The sequence below is a fragment of the Cebidichthys violaceus genome, unplaced genomic scaffold, assembly GCF_023349555.1.
Source record: "Cebidichthys violaceus isolate CVI_PGR_0920_01 unplaced genomic scaffold, fCebVio1.0.p SCAF_2, whole genome shotgun sequence".
Classification (NCBI taxonomy): domain Eukaryota; kingdom Metazoa; phylum Chordata; class Actinopteri; order Perciformes; family Stichaeidae; genus Cebidichthys; species Cebidichthys violaceus.
The window spans coordinates 12,808,579-12,821,833 of record NW_027176372.1 but is presented as its reverse complement, the minus strand read 5'-3'; positions in this window follow the sequence as shown (position 1 = coordinate 12,821,833).

Genomic DNA, 13,255 nt, shown 5'->3' with positions numbered 1-13,255 from the left:
TAGAGTGGTGGACCGACCAACCGACCATGGCGCTAGTGTTTGAATGTGTTGGACTGTCTACATCGACTGGCAAGGTGTCCAGGGTGTCACCCTGCCTTCTGCTCAATGTATGATGGAACGCCCAAGACCAAGACCCGGAAAATTTAAAGCAAGTGAAGGAACGATTTTCCCTCTTTTGAATTTCTTCATTCATCTCTGCCACATCTCTGTGACTCCCAGCCCCCCGCAGGAGGCCGCCTTAGCAGCCCACAGGCTATTAGCGGGGTCCATGACCTCAGCAAGACTTTCCCCTCTGCTGCTCTCCGTCTGTCCGTCCACCCACTGTACTCTGTGTGTTCCCTCTCTGCTGCCACAGCCTCGAGACAGTGTGGGAGCTGTTCAGAGAGCAGGAATGCAGAGGGAGCTCAGCTGCCGGAGGAGAGAAGAGAGCGAAGAGGGAGGCAAGAGAGGGGGATTTTTCCTTGGATGAGGTCATGGATGATGGCTTCTCTCAGTGCGAGAGCTGAGCTCGTGGCAGACGCGCCCCTGACCTCCCTCTGCCAGCACACACACGCACACACACACACACACACACACACACACACACACACACACACCGAGAGAAGGCTGAGCCCATGGAAGCATTGGGTTGGCAGAGACGACATCTAGTTTTCATCTCTGCCCATTACTCCACAGCTAATCTCCTGATCCAGATTGCTCTGTCTTTATCAACACACCACACACAGGCGGTAAAGTCAAGCCCCAGCGGGCCACTTTAGTGGACTCAGCCATGTGAAAAGCCCTGCTAAAATCTGCCCCATTATTAGCTGAGAGATGGAGGTGATGACTAACAAAATACAATTAGCGTGCTCAGCACACACATATGCCCCAACGCAGCTGATTCAACAGCAATATTGTCTCATCTTGAGGAGTGATCTGATCGTGTATTAGCGCACTGATTGGGTGAGCAGTCCCGGTTGGTAGCAACTGTCGAGACTGCAAGATGATGATGGTTATTATTGTGATTACTCAGCTGGTTTCCTCCACATGTGTGAGTCACAGAGACCGACGCTCTGTGGCTTTGTGCCTTGGTGTGAAAAATACCTCTCCTTCCCCAAGCCCCCTTCCCCAGCGTGGATTTCGGGAATGTGACAGCACCAAAGCTTTGTGGGGGGAACAATAGGGCCCCCATCTGAATGTGACACATCCCTGTGGGAGCAGTTTTTTTTTTTTACGTCCTCTGATCCTCTTCCTGCTGAACTGGATTAGTTGGAGTCACTCTTACAACCCAACCCAAACTGTCACGGTCTCACTGTGAGAGAAGATTGACAACAGTTTCACTGAGCACTACCTTCGACACTATGTGAAAAATCTAAGAGCCCTGACATATCAAGCTGACAGTGGACTGCGAGGTGATGTTGGGCTGTTGTTGGGTGTTTGCGGCTGTCCATCGCCCGCAGCTTGCACTGTGTTTGGCACTGTTGCCTCGTCTATCATCGACTGCGGTTTGGCTGATTGAGCGAGACAAATTGGCAACACCAGCAGCTGATGGAGTTCACCCGATGAAGGTTAAATAGTGGCAGTGTTCATTTTCTATGGGAAGCAAATTATTTTATCATACACATCCTATTAGCAAGCTTGCTAATTAAAAACAAACACAAAGTAATTTTACGAGAAGAATACAAAGTATTGACTAGTTCTTTCCTGTGTGTTCAAGAGCAACTTTAACAGAAGATGTGAGGCATCAGGGGGCAACACAGCACATTTAATAGGTCAACCTTTGTTGTGTTTGTTCTTTGAGCTTGGGTTGTGCGTCAGGTTTAAAGTGAAATTCAACCCCAAGGTGTCATCGGTTCAGCAACGCCTATTGTCTTTGACTTGCATTGAATACCTCTGTCACAAAGGTTGTGAAGCCAATTGACGTCTACAGGACAGGTTGGAGATCACTAAAACAGATTGGTAATTCAAACCACGCACATTGTTTGTTTTAATGCTATTTTTGTATCTAACTTTCAGAACTATCACCTCTGGAATTCAATCACAGTCTTCCCCACCTGTTTTCATTTTCTCTTTATCGCACACACACACACACACACACACACACACACACACACACACACACACACACACACACACACACACACACACACACACACACACACACACATGCGCACACACTCACACTAAGACAGTTGGGTTATTGTTCCAGGTTGCAGGTGTGTTTGCAACTTGGAGTTCCTTCAAGCTAATTACAGACGCTGACATCTCTATTGACACTGAATTCTGCCCCTCCTCAAACACTCCCTCCAAATCTTTGTGATATTTTTTTTCTTTTTTGACCTAACGTTCAGGTCAGGAGCTGCTGAGCAATTAAGACTCAGCGATTACAAGCGCTGCAGAAGCCTGAGAAGGAAATGAGTATGGTAAACCAGACAGCCGCACTGTGACCGACCACAACATCCTCCTGCTTCTGTGGTCATAACAGCACTCTTTCCTCTCCTGTCTCTTCCGACCTTCGTCCATCCCAGTGGGGTATCGCCTCGCCCCCTCGTCCAATATCAGAGGCCCCACATCAAAGAGAGTTACGGCCGGCCTGGAAGTGACATCACCACTCCGCAAATCTTTGTTTGAGGAGCTTGGTTTACCATGGACTCACTTAATTCCCTGCTGGGACCCAGGTCTGAACAGTGGTTGTGGCCAAGTGAGTAGGTACTGGCTACTGTCCAGGACTGACATTCCTGTCAGTTCTGTGTGTAAGTGTGTGTGTGTGTGTGTGTGTGTGTGTGTGTGTAGTGTCTCATTATAGCACCTTATATAGAGAAAATAGGGAGGGTAAACCAGTGGTAGAGCAGCCAGTGAATTATAATGGTGGAAGTTGTTTTTTCCTCTAATGTGACCACTGAATCGGACACCATCCTCTACAGTTAGCGCCAGCCTTTGCCATCCATCTCTATAGTTACTGCAAGCAATGCAACGCAGGGAAAACAACACCATAAAATAAAATTGCTGTTGCGTTTCTCAGTCATTATTGGATTCTATAGCTGGGTGGGTGGGAGTAATTGATGGCAGATGTTTCTCTCTTTGAGAGACTGAAAGAAATGTTTTGTGTGCTCGTGTGTCACAGCAGGCTTATAGTAGACAGTTAGGAGGAGGTTAGCGTTTTCCTGGTCAAGGTTAATCAGTCATCTTAAGGAGGCCACACACCCTTTCCAATAGCAGCTGTCTCTTATCATTTTGTGAAAGCTAGGAGATAATATTTCCTTTGTACTGCTTTTTCTTTTCTTTTTGCCTTTTTGTCATTTTCCTTCGTGATCGTCACTGTGTGTGAGTCAATGTAGGAGTCTAAATTTCCTGAAAGACAATATTTCCCAACATATAACACACTGCAGAGACTATAGAGACATGTTATCAAAATTAATTTAATAATTCAGTTTAAAGTTTAGAGACATTTTCAGATTTTGCATCTCTAGATATATTTTATTCCTTATTTGATTACCTCAAATATATACACAGTTGAAAGCTTTGATCGAATCTTCACAGTAAACACCCAAAGCATGATTTTCAACAACGACTCATTGTACAACTTGGCATTTAGCCTAAACAAGAATTTTATTTAGTTTTTTGCTTAACTGACTTTTATCTCACCCCTCCCCAATCTCTCACCCTGCACATTTCTCCTATTTGTCCTCTCTGACACACTTTTCCATTCTCTTATCTCGATATCAAGGTTCCTTCACTGTTGGTAAAAATAACCCTTCTGTCAAGATCATTGTGTCTTTTTACGTCATAGTAAACAGTGCTGCACTGTCTCACTTGCTCATGCTATCTGGTGAACATTTTCCTTTGCTTCTACCTGGACTTTTTTATGCTTTTGTAATCTAAACACTACACATTGTTGTCTAAAGTCTCTAAAAGGAGGCTGTGCCCACATGTGTGTGTATATTGTATGAGAAAACGGGTGGATCCACGGGCCAGGGGGAGATACGCTGTCTGCACTTGGACAGGCTCTTCCTCCTGGCTGATTACTGCACAGTCATATGCACCACAAATGGAAAGACAGACAGGCGCACATCCACCAAACACACACACTGATGACACACTGCTGACCCTACACACCCAAGAAAAGGCCTGTCTTGCATAAACACAAAGATTGTTCTTTGTTTTCCTTTTTCCCCCTCTGTTCACTGTCGCTTACCAACATAGCTGCGCTTTATTCCGTCTGTATGTCTGTCAGTGGTGCTATTTAAAGAGGCTTTATTTGGAAGTGGGTGTAAGTAGCCTAAAGTAACGGCGAACACACTAAAAATACAGAATTGAAAATGACCTAAAAATAAAACAAAAGAGGGAACCGGGGGTAGAAGAGGATGTGAAAGGATAGAAAATAATGTCTGAACATTTAGTTTGTTTATGTGCACAGCTGTCATCTGGCTTTATATGTACATAAACACTGACACAAATAGACACACACAGCATACTAAATGCAGATTAATGTTGCATACAAGTTAGTTAGTTAGTTAGCAATTGTTTACTAGTTTATTAAAAAGCTAGCAGTCTTTCAGATCTTCTACACTGGGATGGCTGACCAGTGACCAGTATCGAACTCAGGATAAACTGTAGCTGTGGTAATAGCAAGGATCTTTCTTCACTGTTGTTCAACATTCCCACTGTTTTCATCACCAAAACTCAATGTCAAGAAATACATACTTTAAAACGATCACTTGTAGAATTTGTATGTGACTACAGCATCTGTCAAAAGATTCTGTTGCCATAGGTTTTTGTTTGTAGAGGAATGAGACGATTCTAGTGTCTCTTTCTTGTATTTAGCCGATTCATCTGCATTGGCATCTTACACAGTGTTGTTTTCATTACTACCACTTGGGGTGCCAAAATACGAAATTTTAAGATTTGACATAGGGGCTTTAATTGATCCTACTCTGACAACGATCATTTTTGTCTTCCAGTGTTAACAATTAACTGTTGTTAAACATTTAGTTCCTCCCAAAGTTCAAGAATTGAATGACCTCTCGTATGCACTGCACACAGACTGAATAAGGCCTGTTGCACGCTTTTTGCGTCGGCCTCTGCAAACATGCATCCCCACACACAAACCTCATGCAATTATGTAATTGGTACTGGTGCGTCGTGGCAACCGTGTGGGGCTCCCCGTTCATTTTGGTTGGCTACTGTCAAAGATCTGTCACATGTGTCTGTCCCTGCTTTCTTTTGTTCTACTCTGCCTTTCTGAGTGTTTACTGCAGATGTGTCCACAGCACTGAGGATTCGCTGAAGTATGTACACAATATTTTCTGCGGACAGTGCGCACAGGTACGGCTGCAGAGGAGATGGTTTCACAGAGAGATGCTGAGAGCCCCAGAATGGATGCACACTCTCTACCTTTTGGAAACATGGAGTAGCTGTCATGGAAATGCTTTACATAATATACACCAGGGTTTAGAGTGTGGTTGGGGAGAGTCTTGTCTGTTTCCACACCAGAGTAGAAGTAGATGTGGGGGAAAAGTCATAACAGCTTTTTGCTGGTTAATCAGTTGATAGCTTTAACACTAGAGCATTTGGTTTGTTGCAATTTGTGGCCTTTAGTAGTTTTACCGAAAGGTACAATAAAGTCCAGTGTCCTCTACATATACCACTTCTTTTTTGTTTTTCCCCTCAGGATCATGAGATCACAATGTGACCAAAATCCCTTTAGTAAATATTCAGACATACTCAAATTATGCACCCAGCTGTGATGAGACAATGAACTGAAAGACACGTGGTGGTCAGTACATTCTAACCACATGACACACCCGTTACTGTATCACACATACATGGGACGTCATTACTCCTGAGAACATTCTGTGATGCCAGTTTGAGACGGTGTCAGAGACAGACAGGAGCTAAATCAAAGCACTTTTGATTTTGCAGGGAAACTAATCTCACAAAAGTGATTTCTCAGTGTGGTCCTTCGTCAGCCCTCGAACCAGAAGTGGGATCCTGAGTCACTGTAAATTTAGAAAACTACAGAACAAACACACGCTCGCACACCTGCACTGTACATGCAGACAATGAAGTCGTCACAGTTTACTGATCGAATGTGTCACAGTCTGACTTTTTATTTCCTAGAAAAATGACAGCTGGGAATTTAGGAGGCAACACACAAACCACTTCCTTGTTTTATTTGAACCCATGTGGTTGAATTAGCATCTTCACTTCCTTCACTCAACCCACTGAAAATGTGGTTCTCTCTTTAAAACGCTTCCCAGCACCTCTTTGACACCTCATTGTGCGTCCCCCCCCCCCCCCCCCCCCCCAAGACACCTTTTTCTAGCTTTTTCCACCTCCTTCTGTTGTGTCCGTGTGGGTGCTCCGTCTGTGTCACACTGCTGTACCACCACATTCCTCCCTGACCAGTTCCTGTGCAGTCTCAAAACAGTACGGACAAGGGAGAGGGAAAGAGAGACGCGCAGAGCGGAGAGCCGAGGCTGGCAGCAGTGACAAACAGAGAGACGTCAAGAGAGGGTGGCCCAGTGAGATCACTGCTGCTGTGATGCCATGGAAATGCTGGTGGCCTCAACGCATAATAATTTTGAACTAAAAACGTATAAACAGAACGTGGCTGATGTTTATAGATTGTTTGAGCTAATAGTAGAGTACAAGTTAAGAGGATACGGGCTCACTAACTCCCCGTGCAGCAGTGGGTCTTCAGTCTGTCCTCCATAAACACAAAGAAGCTGAAATAACAGCTTTGAAGTGAGGAAGTGGGATTGTTGTGAGGATAAAAGGGGAGAGGGTGGTGGTTTTCAACCAGCTATTTGTCTGCTCCAAGAAATCTTTGTGTGTTTTACAGCAGAACTCTTGACCTTCAGACGAGTAAATGGAACAAAACTAAACCCTGCTTGGGCATTTGAAGACAGGCACAATATACACAGACACACACACACACACACACAATGCTACAATGGGGAGCCATTGGCATGGTGGCAGCACTTTCCCATTATCCCCTTGCGTATCGGCACAAGCGGTGGGAAGCTGCTATTTCTGTTTTTTTGGCAGTATTTTTACACATACAGTAGTCAGAAACGGACTTCCTGAATGTTTTATGGCATTCTCAGTCTCCAAAGCAAACGGCTGCTCTTGTCTAAAGGTTTAAGAGCTGAGCTTCCCGTTAAGGAGAGTTTGCTTTATGAGCTTTTTCTTTGTTTCTATGGAATGTGTATAAAATCCTGTGCGAGCCTTACTATATTCTAAAGTATGCTTCTACCTCAGCCGACGCACTGCTGGCATGCCAAGCATTACTAAGCAACATTACTATGTAACATTGTTATGCTAGGAGACGGCCGGGCACCAAGGCTTTTAAGCCTGGATATATAATGCAGTAATGGTAAATGTGCATTTGCACTCTGAGATAAGATCATTTCAAAGACTCGCCTATGGAAAAAATGAGCTTTTATGAAAGCTATTAAGCATTGTCAGTATGAAATTGATGTGTTTCATGTCTTAATTTTATTGTTTTATTTTGATATTCATCATCATTTATTCAGCTATTCATTATTTAACAGTGTATAAGTGGGGATATACACTGTCAACAAGCCTGCATTTCGCTGACCAAACTTTCTGTAATTTATGTCATCTACTTTAAGTTTACTTGCTACAATTAAAAAGAATAGACTGGTGGTTACGCTGTTGAGGTTAGATTTAAGGACAGAGTTAAATGAATGCAGTTAACCTCTATATTAAAGTTGTTGTTAGTTATGAAGGAAAGCACGGTTTAAACTTGGGTTTTTGTTTTTTTGGCATAAAATTGTCTCTTGTCATTGATGATGGATAACACACAGTTTGGGTGATCATTTTACTGTTTGCCTTAGTGCCCTAGTGGCTGCTTGGTCAAGTTCGCACAGTGCCTACGCGCCGTACATCCTGTGATGACAAAGTGTAAGTCGCACAGACTTTCTTGTACTTGCTGATGCGGTAAGTATAACTTCTGCTTTAGTTGTCTCTTCCAAATAACTGACTAAGTAAGTAATAACTAACGATGTCGTGTTCTGAGTTCTCGGTAATTAAATTGGTGAATACACCGTTATAACAAAGGATTGGGGTGAGGGCCAGAGCGACAAAAATAAAATAGAAGTTATGAATAAACAGTAGTTTTTCTTTAATTTTGGCCACTGTTTAGAGCCAACAGTGGATCATGACGACAACATGTTTCTGATTTCAAACAGCACTCATAAGATTTAGGATTTCTCCTCCTCCTTGACATACATGCAGCACACACAGGCACTCTGACAAACAGTGTTTCAGTTCAAATGCAGGTTGTGACAGGAAAACACAGCAAGGCGATAAATGAGGCGTGGAGGGAACAGGAGGGGGAAGTTTGCCTAGTGTAGCCTGGGGCCACCTTCTTGTAAAGGTAAGACCTGAATGAAACATAATTTACACAAGACGGACTGACTCACAGAGACAACACTGTTACACGCAGCTGTTTTGCTGTCCTCTCTCGCTCTCTGTGTGTGTGTCTATGGCCCAGTACATGTGGGCCTTCGGAGCCAGCTGTAGTAACCTGAGTAAACGTATGACGAGGCAGCAGCACCTCGGGTAACTTCAAAGCTCTGTTTCCAACGAATGTATCACATTTCTCTCCTGGAATGTTCCCCTGCCACAGAAACTTTTCAGCAGCCTTCAGTCGGAGGCCGAGTTTAATCGAGTATGTTTGACATGAAAGAGAATGAGCAGCGAATCCTTTGATCGCTGTTAACACACCTCCGTGAGCTCTGGCTCTCCAGGGAGAAAAGGACCAGGTGAAGAGCCTGTTGCGGTCATGTAGGGCTTTATTGAAGTTTGATCTCGCACTGACGCAGCTGGTTAATATAGAGGAAGAACAATGTGGCACAAACAAGATGTTCGCATGCGTTTACCATGACAAAGAGCATAGCTGTCATGAATGTCTTGAATGAGGATGGAATAGTTTTGAGGTTTACAGCATTCCTCTAAATACTTAGCAGAACAATCCTTGGATTATTAAAATAGTTTCCATAACAAGTCAATATAGTCTCAGGCCTTAAAAATGCATGTCAGGTATGTTTGACATCTGCAACAAGCACATCACTGAAACCAGTATGGGGCACCTGATAAACCTGAACCGGGGTTCATGGTGGCTCTGGTGACTCACTGTCCTTGCATCACATCAGGAGAGGGATGTGATGCAACGCAGTGACAGTTGAGAAAGTAACATGTGGCACAATTCAGGAAGATATTACATTGGTTGGATACAGTCAGAGACAGACAGGCTACATAGTTTGGCAGAGATGCATATTATTTATTCAAAAGTTACATGGAAAAGTTACCTTTAACACCCTGGATAATCCTATTTCCCCTTCCATCTGTTTTTGCCTTTCACCCACTTCTAAGTGGCACGATGAGGAGATGACCAATAAATGCCAGTCTGAAGTGTGTAAGGTTGATCTTATTATGTGTATAAGAACCAGTAAAGGCTGCTGTCTTAGGACAGTTTTTTCAATTTTTTTATAATTACATTGTCAATGTTCCTCAACATAGAAACATGAGTCCTACATATTTCCACAAAAAATAATGTGTTTATGTCAAATAAGTATGACAAATGTCTCTAAATATGACAATAACCTTAAGCCTCAGCTACTAGTTTCTAAGCAGGAGACGCAGAAGAAGCAAATTGAGAATACTTTATTGTTGTCATCTAACATTGGCCCATAACAAAAGATATAAACTGCTAAATTATCTTTAAAAAAGCCTAATCTACAGCTGACACTTGTTAATTATAAGATGGAAATGATTTGATGATTTTTTTAAATGAATTTGAGAAAAAAAGTTGTACATTTATATACATAAGTTTGTACCTTGTGTTGCCAAACCAGACATTTTGTAATGCAGTTCCTCATCTTTTATAATGACGATTCAGCCGGGCTCCATCCAAGCTCTGGAAGTGCTCCAACAACCAGTCACCTAACATAGACTCTGCTGAAAGAATGAGCCACACTTCAACTGTGAAACTATGCTGAGTATTAAGAAACTGTAAATTCCTAGGAACATAATCTGGTACATGTGTAGCTGTATGATACCTTTAGTCAAAGTTGTGAATGGGTATGGTCATATAGACTACCGCAAAACTGGTCTGGGCTCTAATGATTGACAGCTATACAACAATCCTCACTCCATACACTGTCAGTTTACAGTTTAGGGTTGGGTTACGCTGAGCAGGACAACCCAGTGATTCAGGTAGGATGAATGGATTCAGACACAACTACAGGAAGCACTGCTGGCCCTGTCTGTATTGCCACCACTATTCCTGGGTTGCACAACTCAATCATGTTACACGAACAATAGTTACAATTACCATCAAAACTAAAACAGCAGCAATGGCAGTTGTCAGCCTTTGTGAAGATAAACAATGTTACGGTGGTCATATCAGATCTCAGCAGTCACACTGAAAAGGAAAGCGTAACTGCAGCTGAGTGCAGCTCAGTGACACGGATCGATACTGGTCTCTTGTCAGTCCGCAGTTGCGCATGCCATTCCTGTAACTTATTCCTGAGGAAGTCCTCTGCAAATATTTACAGTTGACCTGCTGCCAACCTGGAAATATACAGAGGTTCATTTACTACAAAATACAGGTTAAGGATGGATCTGGAAAGGAAAGGAGTAGAGGGACAAAGAGTAAATTAAAGAGGAAGATAGAGAGGTAATGAAAGTGAAAAAGGGCAGGTTGTTGTTCCCCTTTTGACTTGCTTTCTAACATATTTGTCCATGTGGTTTCATTTCTTGAGAAAGATATTTCATCATCATCTTTCTCGCGCCCCTAAAAACGAAGGTTATGGTTATTCTTGTTTACCAAAATTACATATTTTCTAACTTCCCTGGTCTTGCCATGCACATACTTTTATGTCGAGGTTTTGACACATCCTTTGTAAAACCTTTGTCTTCAACGATGCTCAAAGTCCACTCGTTATGAAATAAACCCAATAACCACCAGCATATCTCAAACGCTGACCTATGTAACATTGTCCCGTGGCAGCGGTCTTGATGCTTGCTGGACTTTGCAGCATTCTGATGTTGTGTCGTATAAATCCACCCTGCTGATGGCCTCATCAGGATTAGCTCATACCGCAGTTTCTGCCAATTCAGTTACAAGCTGGGGAAACCATAACCTACCCCACTTTCCGTTAATATTTAATAGAACCAGTATCTGGCTCTCAGGTTTGTGTTCAGGGAGAATTTGTGGCCCTTGCTGTGAAACCTCTTTTGAAGAAAGAAATCACTGTTATCCCTTTGTCTTACTCATCTCTGGTCTGTCTGAGAGGCAGACAGTCATAATAAGATCAGAATCTCAATAGTCACTGTCTCTCTAATGCTCTCTGGTTTCGGCACGCACACACACATGCAACAATACACTCTTTTCCTTTTATCCAGCTCTCCTCTGGTGCTTGTGTAACGGGAGCTGGCTGTCCAGCCTTTCTCAAAGAATGGAGAATGTCACAACGATAGATCTCCATTCCACAGACTCTCCTGACCTTCACACAATGCTGCTTTTGAAAGACTAAATGCCTCTGCACATGAGCCAGGCAGTTACTTGAGTGTGTGTGCGAAGTATGAGAAGGGGAATCCCTGAGATAAATTGTGTTTTTTACAAGCCCAGTAATTAAATGGTACATTTTGCCAACATAAGCATGCTTTTTAGGCTCTGCAGACTCTTTTTTTTGGACAGTGCGGTTTCTATTACTCTTTCACAAGCCAGCATAAAATGGATATATGGAACAGAAGTGTGTTGATTTGGAGGAAAAAGGGAGAGAAAAAGCATTTGTCTGTCTGCCTTTCCCTGACAGAGTGATGTCTCCCATGATGAAAAGCCTAGTTTGTTTTACTATCATGGACCACACTCACATCCTGCAGGGAGGGAATATGGCGGCGGTCTCAGTTGCGCCTCACGGATTATGTAAAATATGTTGAGGATGTGTGGGAGACAGACATATTGTGTTTGACGTGAACGATACTGGAAATAAAACCAAACCAAGCAGCCAGACAGTCTGATGACTTAGCTGACAAACAGGAGCTGACCCCTGTGATGAAGTAACACAGATAATATCAGCGCTTGTATTTGTCACTCCAGAAATGTGAGGAAATGTTATGGGTTTGACATTTTAGACATTGGGACAACAGATTAGTTCAAACACCAATATTGTCACAGTGTCAATGCTATTAAAGCCCCCCCCCCCCCTCTTTCAGAGCCACTTTTACATGTTTGATCATTATGAACACTTGCAGCAACTCTATATAGACGTGCAGCTCTCCAACAAAGTTTTGACAATATTCTACAGCCGTGCGAGGCTGTGAGGTGCAGCTGTGGAGCTAAATACAAACGTCCCCATGCTAACATGCTTACAATGAAAATGCTATCATGCTGATGTTTAGCAGGTATAACGTTTACCTTCGTCACCATCACAGCATTCCTTTAAGCTAAATGCTAATGTCACAAGCACAAGGCAACAACCTCCGAGTCTGAAAAGTGAAGCCAATGCGAAGTGCCTTATACTGGTTCTGATTGTGTTGAAGTCTATGAGAAAATGACCCTACTTCTCACTTGATTTTTTTACCTCATTACATTACATTACAGTCATTTAGCAGACGCTTTTATCCAAAGCGACTTACAATAAGTGCATTCAACATTGGTAATCAAAAGAACTACTAGTCACCAGAAGTCATAAGTACATTTCCTTTTCCAAACAAGCATCTAAGAGCATGAAGCAGAGCATAACTCAGAGCCAAAGTACAGTGCAGAAACAAAGAAAAACAGTAACTGCAGAAAAGTAATACGAATACAATAAGTGCAACAAGCTAGTATGAAAACAATAAGTGCTAAGTGGAAGACTCAGGGTAGCACTTCCTGAAGAGGTGGGTTTTCAGCCTGCGCTGAAAGATGGGCAGTGGCTCTGCTGTCCTGACGTCAGTGGGGAGTTCATTCCACCATTGTGGGGCCAGGACAGAAAACAGACGTGACCGGGTTGATCGGCCTCAGTATACATTCATAACATGAGTTTATGGTCTCAATCGCTAGTTTCAAGTCTTAGGGCGTAGCTACCTTGTGATTGACGGGTCGCTTCTATGCCGTTGTCCGGTCTGGGAGTTCTCCATGGTTTTGTCTTACAACTTTAACCTTTTAACAGTGTGTTTTCATTTCATGTAAGTTAATTGTAGCATTTGGTCGCCTAAAAATGTCTTGTTCAGCGCTCATTTGTACTTAGCTCCACTCATG